This window comes from Acyrthosiphon pisum, chromosome X (assembly GCF_005508785.2).
Source record: "Acyrthosiphon pisum isolate AL4f chromosome X, pea_aphid_22Mar2018_4r6ur, whole genome shotgun sequence".
NCBI lineage: Eukaryota > Metazoa > Arthropoda > Insecta > Hemiptera > Aphididae > Acyrthosiphon > Acyrthosiphon pisum.
The window spans coordinates 4,417,935-4,435,065 of record NC_042493.1 but is presented as its reverse complement, the minus strand read 5'-3'; the positions used below and the strand labels follow the sequence as shown (position 1 = coordinate 4,435,065).

The window sequence follows — 17,131 nt, the reverse complement described above, 5'->3', positions numbered from 1 at the left end:
GATCGATATACGAACACTGGAATATTAATGAACAGCAACGGAGTTGGTATTTTTCACTATTACAAATGATTTACTTTGATTGCGGCGGGACGTCTTATATAGTCGCCGACGGAGTGCAACTGAAATTAGCAACGATGTAAGATCTAGGTTGTAACAGATAAAAAAAGACCGATATTGCATTGAGTTAGTTCATTTACACATACAGGCTAAATTATTATAAATGTTTAATAATTGTACATATTTAGGCTCCCGATGTGAACATCGATAAACGATAATATAATAATATTAATTATAATTATAATTTCGAATTTCGGCTCTAAACACCCTGCAGGTGATGCAACCCGATGATAACATTATAATTATTATTCGCCAAATTCAGGTACGAGATATTTGTTCAAATTATGCATGATAAAACCTTGTCTGACTGAATTTTGTCGAAATAACATGGATGTTCGTTCGTTATTAAAAATTAATAGTTTTTCTTGCGATTCGTGACCGTTGATAGCCGACATTCATGGATGACCTGATAATATGTTCATTATTGCCAAACTTTATTTATTCGTAATTAACTTATTATTAGGCACAATTACGTGTAAATTTCATTGGAAATGCTAAATAACCAGCATATGCCCAACGAGTTTCAATTTAATATTTTTTAATTTTTGTATGTCAATATCGACATTTTTATTGACATTAGGTAGGTATTTCATTTTTTATTGATGGGTTGGCTCTGAAACGGCTTGACCCATTTGGCTGAATCTTTTTTTTGTTGTGTTCGTAATTGTCAGGACAAGACTTACATGATAGATAATATATTTTTGTTGGTTGTAAGGTTGCTATTAGTTATGATTGAATATAATGTTAGACCTGCATTAATTATTATATTTGATCAAAACACTCAAAACCATATTAACTTAGTAAAAATGGTATTCCTAACGCTAATATTGTTAGACCGTTGTCTCGGGAACCTATACACATGCATATCATAACCAACTTAGTAATAAGATAATTGTAATTACGTATATGCTCCTCGAGGTGTCTGGAATTCACCGCAGGTGGATTGCCTATTTGAAAATACATTGCTTGCATAATATCTATCGTGTCTCACGGGCAACGCCGATCGGGATGGTATTTAATAATATAATATAATCGAACGTCTCACAGACTGATCAAAGTAAAGCTTAAGTAATGATAGCTTGAGGTTTGCCATTTTCACGGTACATTCGTACCACCATGTAAGTGTGCTGTGCACTGTGCTTTAAGAAAGCGTTTTACAAAATCCACGTTGTATAAAGTGGTGCTGGCACAAGTAATTAGATACTCAAGATTATCGATGAAAAGTTTTGAACACCGTACTTTGAAGTTTGAATATTAAATAATGAATTTAATAATAATAATTTAAGTCATACAAAGTTGGTACATTTAACGGGAAACGCTCGCCAAATCTACGTAACACTGGCAGCGAAGTGCACGGGATCAGCTAGCTGAATTACCCGACGTTGCTAAACTATTTGAGATGTCAACATTCCACTGACAAAAATGTCTTCAATAGATAATATTTTTTAAAAAATATACGTATAATGTACAGCTAGAGGCTTGTGGCTTATAAGCGCTTAGTCTTTCAGCAGGCGCGCCTTCGTATGTTATATCCGACAAAAAATATTATGAAATCAACAGGCGCAAAAAGTAAAAATTATAAGAAAACAAATATATATTAATGTAATTAAAGATAAATTATGTAAAGAATAATGACGTCGGCACGTAATTATAAACTATGCCGATATTATATTGCTAGTGACAACCACTATAATAAATACATATTAATCCCCTGCATAATCAACGCAGGATTGGCAGAAAAAATAGTGATATAAAAATTATAAAAATTCTTATGTATATATAGATACCTAATAATAATAATAATAAAATTAAAACAAAAAGCAACCATTAATAAACAAAAGATTAAATATTGCTTGAAATATATGCCGCCACTTTTGTATTTTTACAAACCCTTAATTTCCCCTTTAGGAGTTGAATTTCCAAAAATCCTTTCTTAAAACACAGTGAAATTATATTTATTAATCTATTCTAAAAATTTCAGCCTGATTCGTCCAGTAATTTGGGCTCTGCGTTGATTTCTCAATGGACAATTTCCTTTATATAATATATAGATTTGTAATTTGTAATTTGTAATATTATAATAAAATACCTAACTGTCCTAACTCAATATTTTTATGAATATAAATACAAAATATTTAATATTATATATAACTGGCCTATATAGTGGCGTCATAGTCCATGTTAACGTCGAGCCATGGCTACTTGACCACATTTTATGTACATCATAAATCCATATAACTATATTAAGCTCATGCAGATATTTAAGTTATGATTATGAGTACTTTAAAATATATTAGGCAGTAGAATACCTCTGTTATAAAAATATTAAGATATTGAACGCGCAATGTTTTGAAATTGCCCGACCACATTTATAAGCTTCGGCGCCAAAATATATGTACACGATAAGTATAGAAGAAAAAATGATTCGATTTTAAACCTCGATGGTGGTTTCTGAAAGTAATTTGGATTTAGTTGGTGCTCTTGAGTTATCAAAATTGAAAGTTCTAACTACCTATTTTTTCAAAATAATCTGGAAAAAAAAAAAAGAAAAAAGAGAATATTACGGATCACTTGCAGCGTTCGACAAAATTGATTGTTTTTCTTGTAATTCAAAAATGAAAAGCTATTTATAGAAACTTAAAATGTTCACCAAATGTTTATTTATTTTACTTTCAAAATATTTTGACCCTTTTTGAGCAATTTGAGCTATTATTATAGACATTTTCGATTTATTTTCTGTGAATATCGATAAAAAAATATTTGTTCGGACAAACAATTTGAAAATTTAAAACTAAAATTCGCATAAGTTGTTTGTATATCAATTAAGAAATATAGCTACACAAGTACACAATACAATGGTAATCACAGTATTTTTTTATAATCATTTAAACTTTAAATTCTTTAATTGTTGGCATAACATTAGTCATCAATACATATTATAATCAGGGCTCGTAAGTTCATGCATTTGCATGTTTTTCTTGCAACACAGGAAAACATGCTAACTGAGATACAAATTACTAATTAGTTTCATAAAAATAGTCGTATCTAAGAAAAATATTAAGTTTAATAGTGCATATTTTTGCATATTTTGGGTGAAAAGGCATATTTGGCATATGGTATATTTTTTAGAGTTATTAGCGCATGTTATTTCATAAAAAAAATGTTTAAATAAATAAATATTTGTATTATTTTTTGTTTCTTACCTTTTTATTAACTTTCCCATTTACAAAATTTTAGTATTTGTTTTAATTTATTTTTGTTCTCATTCTACTATATCGGTTTTATGCATTTATATTACTCAGTACCATCTCGGAAACAATCAATAACAATAAGTTATACTACAACTACAACTAGGTACCTACCTACCCGAACATTTTCCAATTTATATTTTTGTTCATTGTTGCAACGAAATCTGTACACGCGTACAATTATGCTCGTCATCCAGCATCCTCATCTATAATTTTAACGATTCTTAAAATACGATTCCTAAAATACCCACACAATCATATTGGTATTGCTGGTATGTTCGGTTTTCTTGCGCTCGCACCTGAGTCACCAAATGTTCACACTAGAAAGAAGAGACCATTGACTGTGCTATGTTGTTTTAATTTTTCGATGTCACAAATGTGAAGAAAGTTCTTATTGTTTACAAATTCAATTATTTTTGAGTTTTTCAATCTAGAATACCTAACTTTTTCTGATATAAAAAAAGTAAAAACAATGTTGCACTGTTAATGTTCTCTTCTTTATAGTGTGGACATTTGTTTGTTTAGCTTAGTGAGTACAGCCTCAGTGGTTCTTATCCGCGAAAAGCAATTTAACTTTGGTATGTTTTACATTTGTAAGACAGAGACAATTAACACATGTGGGGGGTAGCGTCATCTAACTTTTCTTACTCGTATGCGTTCGTCCGTTAGATTTTGTGTTTTTGAATTGTTCTATGGTATTAGGTAGGTATACCAAATACGATAAACAAAATTATTTATATTTCACCTTAAACATTGCGATCAAAAAACAAACGGTAGCAGCCAGCAGGCTGTTTAAAACATTTTGTATCGGAATTAAGTGCAGATTTTTTTTCAACCGACAGCCAAGCGTTGATCTGTAAATATTTTTACATCATACATAATATTTTGAGTGCATAATTTAAAAATGTTAGTGCATATAAATGTATATTTTGCCAATTTTTAATGCATGAACTTACGAGCCCTGCATATAAAGCTTCGCGTACAAATTACGATCGGTGACATTTTATAGTTCTGTATCATTCGTTCGCGGAATTATGTAAACGGACCTTTCATGCATATTGCTCCATTAATGGGCACAAAAAAAGCGAACAATAAAAATATAAACTTTCGTGTGTTGATAATGACGTGATATAATATATTATATACATTTTTATAATATTATATGCATAGTATATGTACAGCATGGTATAGAATATATTTTAATAAGATCATATAAACTGCACAATATTCTTGTAATAATGTAATACCATGTAATTCATTGATTCTTTCTTAATAAAAGAGCATATGTAATATTTTAAAGTATCCATATAGCCATATAGGTACAAATAACAGTAATATTGATCAATAAATTGTCCGTCAACGTGTTAATATTCAAGCGATTTTACTTAAAATCTATGTCATACCCTCAAAAATATTATTCACTATCATTTTTTAAATGCGTGATTTTACTTATGATTATTCAAAATCACAAAAAAATTGATTCTGCGTAAATACATTTTGTCTATGTAGTGCGAGGGCCAGAGACAGAAACATACAGTGGGCTGCATCCTCTAAAAGTCTAAATTACTTGATAAAATATATTTCTCAAATGGCAAATATGTACCAAGGTATATAATATATTATTATAATATTATATATAGGTACCTTATACATATATATTATTTTAATCTTATAAAATAATATTAATGGTGATGACTGTCTACAAACATGACAATTTATACATGGTGTTCAAAAGTAAAGTTTGGAAACGATCATTTGACTTATTAGGGCTGATAAACAATAATATGTTATGTGATAATATAATGAGGTGGTTTAAATATTTTACTAATAAATGTGCAGCAGTGCTCTCCGTTATTGCTATATTATGTAGGTATAAAAAAATCCAACAGTAATTAAAGCGTTTCCATATTTTTTGAACATCTTGTATTATAGTTGTGTCTTAAGTCTAATAGGTACCTAGGTAGGCTACTATATATAGATAATGTGTAACACAAAATAGTCCATCCTTAAGGCTTACAAATTTAAAACACTTTGTTGTAAAATAAATTATTATATTTTTTAATAATATAATATTATTTTTATTTTTTCATATAATCAAACGTGTCCTGACTGAATGATCAAAATAGAGCCTTGAGCCTAAACTATGATATGTACAGACTTGATATTTTAGCAGTAGGTAACCTAATAATGTAGCGGTGCACTCAGAAAGGATTTCCCGAAATTCTTATTTAAAAAGGTACTAGAAGCGTTTGAAGTTTATATTTTTAAAACATTGAATATTCACTCGATTTCTCATTTACTGATTTTCTTATTTTGTTGTATTTCATAAAAACGAATAACTATATTACTGAATGTCTATATTCTCATTTTCTATACACCATAAAAATATTTTTACTCGTTTTCAGCTGTTTACGGAGAATTTTAAATTTAAATTTTTCTAGTTTTTTTTGTCTATAAATACATTTTATTTATTCGGCAAAAAAACGTGAAAATATAACACAAGGCTCCTGATATTATAATGTTACAATCACAGTTGAAAAATATTAAAAATACATGGGCACAATTTTTATTTATAAACGTTTGATTTTTGACAAAATTTATCAAATTAAAATTTAATAATTATTTTGTAGATAAAAATTTACAAAATATTCAACTTTTATAGTTAAGAATTGAAAATTTAAAACAAGGTTCCATGTAAATAGGTTATATATAAATTAGGTACTTATAGTAATATCACAGGCTGTCTGACCGTCGTCATTCAGAATCATTTTTCATATACAATGATAATATGATATTATATCATTGAATTCAAATTTAATACCATCCATTATACAGTAACCCATTTGTAACCTACTGTACAGCATAGCGACATCCACTTGCCCACCTTTTTTTTTTGTTTTGATTTTAAATAGTTGCGATTGGTTACCTAAAATAAAATTGTTATGATTATTACTGGTAATAATTCTAACCTGTACTTGATATTTGATTTCAATATTATTACCCGCGCGCGGATTGAAATCATAATTCATAACCACATATTTATTAATTTTTACAATTAAGCAAACCTGTAAGCAAAAATAGTTACTTATTAGTTATTAATTATTACTATCCGCTGATTTAAAACTATTATAAATTTTAAAAACGTTTTCTTTTTTCTATTTTTTAACACCCTTAAGCGAATATTATAATGCATTGTTAAAAAAGTATTGTTTATACACCTAAAATTTGGAATTTGGTGCACATGGTCAACTAGTATATGGTATTAATAATTATTAATTAATACAGTCATATGTATATGATAATACGGTAACAGACTAGGTTTCCGATCAGAATCGTTTTTCATATGCAATGATTTATCATTGAATTCAAAATATTTTTTTAATTATTAATATTTATAACTTGTATTGTTGCTTTAATAAAAGAGTGAATTGACCTATTACTTTATTACGAGAACATTATGCAATTTATTCCAGTTATTCCAGTTTATTTGATATTTTTGTTACCTTTTTTTAAAGTTATTTCAATTTGTATCATTATATTAAAGAAAAGTTTTAATATTACGAAAAATGCAAAAGCCGACGTATAAACACATACAATGTGGGTTATAATTGATGATAGGTTAATTATTTCTAATATAATATTTCTACCAACACAAAATGTATTCAAATGAACGCAAAATATTTTCTATATTCCAAGTGGATCAGAGAAAGAACACAATATTATATTGTGCTGGCATAGTCACATGAGTACCTACATCACACCAACGGTAATTTATCCATGTAAATGGTTTTATGTTGTACAAAGTAACGGAGATAATAGGTATTCAACAGTAGTATAGTAGCAGTCTTCAGGTTTTTACTGTTCCGGTACTTAATTACAGTAAAACTTCAATATTACGAAATCTAATAGGCAACAAATACAATTCGTAGTATAGAGAATTTTGTTAAATATAATTAAATAAATTTGGTTCTAATTAGGTATGGTTCATAAAAATATTTCGTTAAACAGAATATGTTGTCGAATGGAAGTTCGTTACATTGAAGTTTCACGGTATTTTTACCATGGGGTTCTGTAGCTTCCAGTTCAGTTTTTTCGAAAGGTTAACCTACTTGTACTATACCTGGAAAAAATGCACGTATGTTGTACAGTTTTTATTTAATCGATAACTGATTAACTGAAGGCAATTAAAATTATTAATTTGTACGGATTCGTTTTTAGATTATGAGAGGAGCGATGAATGTATTGATTTTACAATGATGTTTATATATAAACATATATTTATATATATATGAACAATACATGATAATTATTTTTATTTTTATTATATTTATTATTTAATTATTTATACCTAAGTTAACTTAACTTGAATTAGATTAAAAGTAACTCGTTATTTATTAAGTTTATATTAGTTAAAATAAGTTAACTTAAAAAGTTAAAATTAACTTAACTTTAACTTTTTAACTCATTTGTGCCCAGGCTTGAGTATTTTTATATTATAATATATTTATTTTATGTATTACGTGACTTGAAAGAAAATTATTACTGTGGATAAATTATAATTATAGTATTTAATTTCCGATGCACTTCAAGTATCGACTTTAGTAATTAAACATTTTGAAGTTTGAATGTAGAAGTATCACTTGGACTTTTATCGCACGTTTAATAAGCAAAAATATTTTCGGTTATTTTTTTGAAATTTTCAACTATTTTACTATATATGGTCCAACGCTGTTAATTTGAACTTAAGAGTGTTCGGTATCAATGTATCATATATAAGTGCGTATAATATTATTATTAAAGACACGCATTATTGCTGGTTGGAAATCGTAATAACCAAGCATAACTATACAAAATGGGTAAGTTATATTTAGGATTTATCATTTTAATCAAACTTCAAGGTAATAACATATTAAGTTTGAATTGTTGAAAATTTCAAAACACTACGAAACGGTATTTCTAAACATAACATTTCTTTATAAAATATATTTTATGAATATTGATCAGCTGTATATAGGTAATAGGTATAGTCTATATAGTTATATAACTAATGAGATGTACCAAAATATGGGAATAATTAATATGGTATGAGAACTTCAATGGTTCGAAATCAGTTAAACTTTTTGTCTATTGACAGTATTGAACACAAGTTATCAAAAAGTATTGATAATAAAGACATTATTTTAAAATTTGCTTAAAAGAATAGGACAATAATCTTACAATTAATATCGTTTCGTGATATTTTTAATACTATTACAAAATTTAAGAATAATACAATATGTAAATAAAAACCTATACCCAGTTTCCACATGTTAAATTAATCATAAAAATATTTGTTTGTAATTCCTTAATGAAATAATATTATAATTATCTGTTATAATAAAATTATTCAAATAATACAGTATAAAACATATTAATATTATTTTGTTGTACCTACCATCAATTTTGTTGATTTTGTAGTTGATTTTTTTTGTAGAGGGAAGGGGTTGATAGTTAAATCCCCAGCGTCTTATAAGTACGTTAAAAATATTTGAAATTGTAATGTATTTCCACCACTAGACAGCTGATGACTGATTATATAAGCTTATTCGTGGATGAAAGGCATGGTATGGGTAATGACTAATGACTAAATATTAGATTTAATTGCATTAATAACACACAAAATATACATGGTAAAATATTGTAGGTATAATTGCACCAAAAAATACGTAAATATTACAAAATAAATTGCACCATAAAAATGCAAGAGTTATACAAAATAATAAAATTTCTCTTATATAATATATTTATTAATTTAAGTAGGTACTAATACGTTGACACCTTTGACATTACAGGAGCTTTCAATTTGGTATAATTAGCGTTGTTCCGTATTCGCTATTGGATATTTTGCTGTACACGAACCGAAGTCAACAAAATATGAGAAAATTAGAGTTGGAGGAAAGAAATGGGTAGTTTTGGTAGTTGGTTCAGATGGATTGAACAATTACGGACAACAGGTCTAAAAAAAAATATTGAAGTCGCTTAATAATACATTGTGTCAACGCCACACCCACATGTATTATCTCCGTCTAACAAGTCCGTAACATAGCAAATTGTAATTATAGAAATACAATGTGAATACTAATAACTCATTCTTATAACACCATACAAATAAAACTATAAAAGGATCTCAATATACTGATAGATTTACCATATGATCAGAAAATTGACATGTCATCGTTTACCGTGCAAAATTGATGTGGGCATACGGTGAGCACTGTCCGCGGACTTAAGCTATCCGGTGCGAAAATGTTCTACCCGTACGTCCCTATCAATTCGTACGTCCCTAAATCTATTAGATAACGGGGTCCGTAATATTCAGTGTTGGGTAGTAACGTAACGCAAATTACAAATTACTGTAATTACGCAATTACTTTTTCAGTAACGCAGCAGTAATTTCATTATATTTTACTTACAGTAACGCAATTGTAACGCAATTTCTTTTTTAAAAGTAATTTCTACGAAGTAACGCACCAATAAGTTATTTTCCACGTAACTTATTAAAATAATAGTTTTGAATGTAGTACAAAAATAAGCTAATAAGATATTCCAGAAAAATTAAAAATCAATTTTATTTACTTTTGATTCCGATAATAGTTAACAATATTATTAAACATTCCAGGAATTAATGTTATTACTTTCATTATCAGAAAGAAAAGAGTTCGGCTTAAAAATAAAATTTAATTAAAACTAATTATGATTTACGACTTATGAGTAAGCCACTTATCGGCTATCAACCTATATGGATATATGGCTATAGGTACGAATTTAAAACTGATATACCTACCTACCGGCTACCAGCTCTATGTTAATACCTTACCAGACTGCAGTCACCATTTCCAATTAATACTATATACTATATAGACATATAGTATAAATATTATATATATTAATATATTAATACGATTTACGAATAGGTACCATAGGAATACCATACGATTACCAATTACACTGTATCATTTAGTTTCACTTGTTTATTAGAAAATAACTTGCCTTATTGTTGTATTTAGTTTGAGTTTAAATGTATACAGTTAAATTTAACTATATTATAGGTACCTAATTTACTATAATAGCTATATAATAAATAATAATTAATAGGTGAGATGAATGATAATTGTACATTTACATATTATTTTAAATGTTGTACACTAGGTAATACCTAGTAGGAATCACTAGGTAGTAGGTCTAAAATATATTGTAAAATATATCATATTATGAATTGAATATGGTTCAAAAAAAATGATAACTGTTATCAGAGATTAAAAAAAAAAAAGTAACGTTATTTGTGACGCACTACCACGCACTACTTTATTTATGAAAAAGTAATGTAACGTGATAAAAATTATTTTGGGTAACGCAAATGTAATTTAAATAAAAATATATGTAGTAACGAGTAACGTAATTACATTACTTTTTAAAAGTAATTTACCCAACACTGGTAATATTTAACACGATTACTTATTGTCCGCGGCCATGCCGCTACGTCAAGTGATAGACCGATACTTGATTTTCACCTAACTGCTACGCACGTCGATTATATTCATTCGACTCGGGTGTACCACTACGCGTGCATGCCCCCGTCACATATTATGAAACTCGAGATTTTGTAAATTTGTGAGCGGCTTGGTCGTCGGCATTCAGCCAACGTCTGATCGCCAATCACATACGACAGCAAAGCCACGGGCGACGCTGGAGCCGACGTTTCTATCGCCGCGTACCGGTCTGTGCCAGTCTTCGGAATGGTCAGCTCCAGTATCCGTAGATGGTATCCGCCGGAGTTTCGGTGACCGACCCATCTCGCACGCCGAGTGGCAAAACTCAACCGGCGTGGCAGGCCCTCCTACCGGTGGGCCTTTAACACGCAAATGGTTTTTTCAAAATTGATAACGACTCCTGTTACCGTTTCACAAGTTACAGCTCCCGATGCCTGAACATTCCCGCCACGGCCGGCCATCGTCGCCATGCCGGCGGTTGCCGGGACGAAGCCCTTGGACGACGGACTTCGCGTCGCGTCCTGGCTTCCCCCACGATCTCGGCTGGGGGCTATTATAAACCTGTCGAGATGGGCTAGCGCGGTAATTCTCCGTCCGCTCAAAAAGGTCGGCGTACGCGCTACTCTCGGCAGCGCATGGGTCACGTACTGTCGGGCGCGTTCCCCGCGTGTTCGGTCTACCGCACACGACCGCCACCGCCCCCGCGTTCGCGCCCGTCCGCGCTCGTATCCCACACGAACCGCGGTCGGTCGTGCGCCGTGACCATGTACCGTCACGGTCATACGACCTTCCTCGGCGTCGGTTCGCTCACGGGCGGACCGGCGCTCGGACGCACGCGTCCCGGGACGAGTGTCCGTATCGTCGTCGCCGTCGCCGTCGCCGTATGTCGGCGGTCGGCGGCGTCGTCGCGGAGCCGCCGCGGGCCGCAGTTGTTGTAAAACCGAGATCTCTGGTTGATCCTGCCAGTAGTCATATGCTTGTCTCAAAGATTAAGCCATGCATGTCTCAGTGCAAGCCGCATTAAGGTGAAACCGCGAAAGGCTCATTAAATCAGTTGTGGTTCCTTAGATCGTACCCAAGTTACTTGGATAACTGTGGTAATTCTAGAGCTAATACATGCCGACAGAGTTCCGACCGTCGCGGTGCCCTCGGGCGTCGCTCGCGGGAGGAACGCTTTTATTAGATCAAAACCGGCCCGTCGCGGCGCGCTTCGTGCGCGTCCCGATCGCGGCCCGCGCAAAGACCTGGTGACTCTGAATAACTTCGAGCTGATCGCACGGTCTCCGTACCGGCGACGCATCTTTCAAATGTCTGCCTTATCAACTGTCGATGGTAGGTTTCATGCCTACCATGGTGGTAACGGGTAACGGGGAATCAGGGTTCGATTCCGGAGAGGGAGCCTGAGAAACGGCTACCACATCCAAGGAAGGCAGCAGGCGCGCAAATTACCCACTCCCGGAACGGGGAGGTAGTGACGAAAAATAACGATATGGGACTCATCCGAGGCCCCGTAATCGGAATGAGAACACTTTAAAACCTTTAAACGAGGATCAATTGGAGGGCAAGTCTGGTGCCAGCAGCCGCGGTAATTCCAGCTCCAATAGCGTATATTAAAGTTGTTGCGGTTAAAAAGCTCGTAGTCGGATCTGTGTCTGGACGGTGCCGGACCACCCTGGCGGTCCGTCGTGTCGCTGCCGGCCGTGTCGCGGGACCACGTGTCCCGTCGGCGCGGTCGCCGTCGCGCTCGTCAGCCGTCTCGGGGTGTTAGTTACCGGCACGTCGGCTGGACGTATTGTCGGCAGGTGGACACGTGTCTCGTGCTTCCGGCGCGCCGCGCAGCTACGCGCCACGCAGCCGTCGGTGTTCGACGACGGCGGCCGCCTACTCCAATCTTGCTGCGCGGTGCTCTTCACCGAGTGCCGTCGGCGGGCCGACACGTTTACTTTGAACAAATTAGAGTGCTCAAAGCAGGCTCGAATCTGGTGGGCCGGCTTCACGGCCGTCTCGTCAAAAGGCCCTGAATACTGGTCGCATGGAATAATGGAACAGGACCTCGGTCCCGCGCATCTCCGCCCTTCGCGGGCGCGCGAAATCGCCCTTCGTGGCGTTTCCGTGCGCGGGCCGCCGGGCCGCGGGCGCCAGTCGCCCGCGCGTCCCGCCGGGCCGGTTTTCGGGACCGGAGGTAATGATCAACAGAGACGGGCGGGGGCATTCGTACCGAGACGTTAGAGGTGAAATTCTTGGATCGTCTCGAGACGAACTGACGCGAAAGCATTTGCCAAGTACGTTCTCGTATGATCAAGAACGAAAGTTAGAGGTTCGAAGGCGATCAGATACCGCCCTAGTTCTAACTGTAAACGATGCCAGCTAGCGATCCGCCGGCGTTTCATTAACGACCCGGCGGGCAGCTTCCGGGAAACCGAAGCTTTTCGGTTCCGGGGGAAGTATGATTGCAAAGTTGAAACTTAAAGGAATTGACGGAAGGGCACCACCAGGAGTGGAGCCTGCGGCTTAATTTGACTCAACACGGGAAACCTCACCAGGCCCGGACACCGGAAAGATTGACAGATTGAGAGCTCTTTCTTGATTCGGTGGGTGGTGGTGCATGGCCGTTCTTAGTTGGTGGAGCGATCTGTCTGGTTAATTCCGATAACGAACGAGACTCTGTCCTGCTAACTAGGCGGGTAAACCCGGGTCGGCGTGTGCGCGGCGCTGGCGGTTTCGGCCGTCAGTGTTCGCGTACCCGTCGGCTCGGCCCGGTATCCCCGAACGCGTTCGCCCGTCGTCCACGGCGGTCGTCGGGCGCGGCCGCGCCATCCGCGTCCCGGCGTTCGGCGGGCGTATGTCGGCCGGGGGGCAACCTCCGGTCGGCCTGCGTCCGTCGTGCGTCGGGCTCCGTGGTGAAGCGCGCCGTGTTCGCGGCCGTCGCCGGCGGATCACGATACGTTACTAGGGCTACCGCCGGCTCCCAGGAGCTTAAACTCTTCTTAGAGGGACAGGCGGCGGACGAACATAGCCGCACGAGACTGAGCGATAACAGGTCTGTGATGCCCTTAGATGTTCTGGGCCGCACGCGCGCTACACTGAAGGAATCAGCGTGTTTAACAATCCTGGGCCGACAGGCTTCCGGGTAACCCGCTGAACCTCCTTCGTGCTTAGGGATCGTGGCTTGCAATTTTTCCACGTGAACGAGGAATTCCCAGTAAGCGCGAGTCATCAGCTCGCGTTGATTACGTCCCTGCCCTTTGTACACACCGCCCGTCGCTACTACCGATTGAACGGTCGCATTGAGGTCTTCGGAGTGGACGCGCGTTATTCGGCCCCCTCGGGGGCTGGGTCGTCGCGCGATCGCGAAGATGACCGAAATCGGCCGTTTAGAGGAAGTAAAAGTCGTAACAAGGTTTCCGTAGGTGAACCTGCGGAAGGATCATTAGAGACGGGCCCGCGGTACCGGCGGCACTCGCCGGTCTCGCGCGCGCCTCATCCGACCCCGTGGCCGCGTGCGCTCGCCGACTCGCTCGACGACCGCCCGCGCGCCGCGACCCCCGACCGAGCGTCGACCGAAAGATGGTTAACACGTCGAAAGACCGTACGTGCCCAGTCGTGCGTCCGCGCACGGCGCGTGGCCGTAGAAGTTTCGTCGAACAAAACAAAAAAAACAACCGACACCGAGCGGCGGATCACTTGGCTCGTGGATCGATGAAGACCGCAGCTATCTGCGCGTCGAAGTGTAATCCGCAGGTTATACGAACATCGACCAGTCGAACGCACATTGCGGCCTCGGTGACCCGCGGGTCCCGGGCCACGCCTGTCTGAGGGTCGTATACCGGATACTCAGCCAGACCGATGCGCCGCCGGCAGGCGTCCGACGGCATGCCCGCCGGCCGATCCGGTGGTGCGAGATTGGCGGTTTGACCGGGGAGAGCCGCTCGCGTGGCCGCCTCCGGTCGTCCGCCCAAGTTGTGACGGCAAACAGTCACGGGTTCTCGCGTCGTCAAACGGCACGTCCCCGTCCACCCGCCGCGCGAGAGCGCGGCCGGGCCGGCTGAGAGTCCACGAGACCTCTCCGGCTTCCGAGAAGCAGACGCGGGCGGTCACCGTACGGGCGGAGCGTGGATCGCAGGCTGCCGTGTAATTTAAGAAACAAACAACCGATACGTTCCGACCTCAGATCAGGCGGGACTACCCGCCGGATTTAAGCATATTAATAAGCGGAGGAAAAGAAAACAACCGTGATTCCCTTAGTAGCGGCGAGCGAACCGGGAAAAGCCCATCGCCGAATCTCGCCACGCACTTTTGTGTCGCGGCACTTATGAGAGTTGTGGCGTACGGGCCGGCCTCGTTGCCGGGGCGCACGTGACGGTCCAAGTCTCCCTTGAACGGGGCCATGGCCCGCAGATGGTGCCAGGCCAGTGGAGGCCGTCACAGCGTTCCGGGATCGGACCGCGCCTTCGAGTCGGGTTGCTTGAGAGTGCAGCCCGAAGCGGGTGGTAAACTCCATCTAAGGCTAAATACGGCCACGAGACCGATAGTTTACAAGTACCGTGAGGGAAAGTTGAAAAGAACTTTGAAGAGAGAGTTCATAAGAACGTGAAACCGCTCGGTTGTAAACGGACAGAGCTCGCGAATCCCCGCCGGGCGAATTCACGGTCGGTCTAACCGCCGGCCGGATCTTTCGCTCGGTTAGCGGACGTCGCGACCCGTTGGGCGCCGGCCGAATGGCCCGGGTGACGTTCGTCGCGGCGGTCGCGTTTCGGCGTGACCGTTCGCGCCGAGCCCCGGTGCTCATGGTCGGCTCGCCCGACGGCAAGAAATGTCGACGCGGCCCCGTCGCAGGCGGGGTCCCGTCGTTCGGCGACGTGTTTCGAGCTACTTTCCGACCCGTCTTGAAACACGGACCAAGGAGTCTAACGTGTGCGCGAGTCAACGGTGATATTACGAAAAACCACGTTTGGCGCAATGAAAGTGAACCGTTTACGGTGCGGACGATGGCCTAGCGACCGAACCCACCGGCGTTCAAAGTCGCGCTGGTCCGCAGTCCGGGGGCGTCTCCGCCAAGTCGGCTTCGGCCGGCTGGGGGCGCACCCTTAGCGCACTCGTTGGTACCCGAAAGATGGTGAACTATGCCTGGCCAGGATGAAGTCAGGGGAAACCCTGATGGAGGTCCGCAGCGATTCTGACGTGCAAATCGATCGTCTGAGCTGGGTATAGGGGCGAAAGACTAATCGAACCATCTAGTAGCTGGTTCCATCCGAAGTTTCCCTCAGGATAGCTGGCGCCGATGTGTCCCGCCCGTTCGCGGGCGTACGGACGCCGGTGGGACTCCGCGCTGTACGGCGCGGTAACAACATGCTCGTAACACGGAGGATGTCTCATACGGTAAAGCGAATGATTAGAGGACATTGGGGCCGAAACGACCTCAACCTATTCTCAAACTATAAATGAGTGAGATCGCCGGCTTTACCTGGTACACCGCGTGAACCGCGTGCGAAGCCGGCGATGGAACCCTAGGCGCTTAGTGGGCCATTTTTGGTAAGCAGAACTGGCGCTGCGGGATGAACCGAACGCCGAGTTAAGGCGCCGAAATCGACGCGTATTCAGAGACCATTAAAGGCGTTGGTTGCTGATGACAGCAGGACGGTGGCCATGGAAGTCGGAATCCGCTAAGGAGTGTGTAACAACTCACCTGCCGAAGCAACTAGCTCTGAAAATGGATGGCGCTGGAGCGTCGTGCCTATACTCGGCCGTCGACGGCATAGTGGGGCCAGTCGTCGCTCGCGGCGGCCGGTCCCGGCAAGCCTCGACGAGTAGGATGGCGCAGCGGTGTGCGTCGAAGGGCAGGTCGCGAGACCGCCTGGAGCCGCCGTCGGTGCAGATCTTGGTGGTAGTAGCAAATACTCGAGAGGGGCCCTCGGGGGCTGCCGTGGAGAAGGGTTTCTTGTGAACAGCCGTTGTCCAAGAGTCAGTCGATCCTAAGCCCGGGGAGAGATCCTCGTACCACGGGCAAAGGCGTTTTCGAATCGCCCTTGGGGCGAAAGGGAATCCGGTTCGTATTCCGGAACCCGACGCGGAACCGCTCCCTAGTGTTCGGGGCTCTTTTGTCTCGTCTGGGTAACCAGAATGAACTCGAAGAAGCCGCCGGGGGATCTGGGTAGAGTTCTCTTTTCTCTGTGAGCGTTGTACGTCCCTGGAATCCTCTAGCCGGGCGATAGGGACGCGAGCGCGAAGAGCACCGCT

At 39.7% G+C, this 17,131-nt stretch overlaps 2 non-coding genes across 2 annotated transcripts in view; both read left to right on the top strand.

Annotated features, from left to right (window-relative positions):
- Window positions 1-14,558: 14,558 nt before the first annotated feature.
- On the top strand, window positions 14,559-14,716 carry LOC115033467. Its single transcript, XR_003838824.1, has one exon. It is a non-coding gene; the product is annotated as a 5.8S ribosomal RNA (ribosomal RNA).
- Window positions 14,717-15,056: 340 nt separating this feature from the next.
- The window catches only part of LOC115033447, a 4,126-nt gene continuing 2,051 nt past the window's right edge, over window positions 15,057-17,131 (top strand). Inside the window, exon 1 of the ribosomal RNA XR_003838806.1 lies at window positions 15,057-17,131. This exon is cut by the window's right edge and continues 2,051 nt beyond it. This is a non-coding gene — a ribosomal RNA (large subunit ribosomal RNA).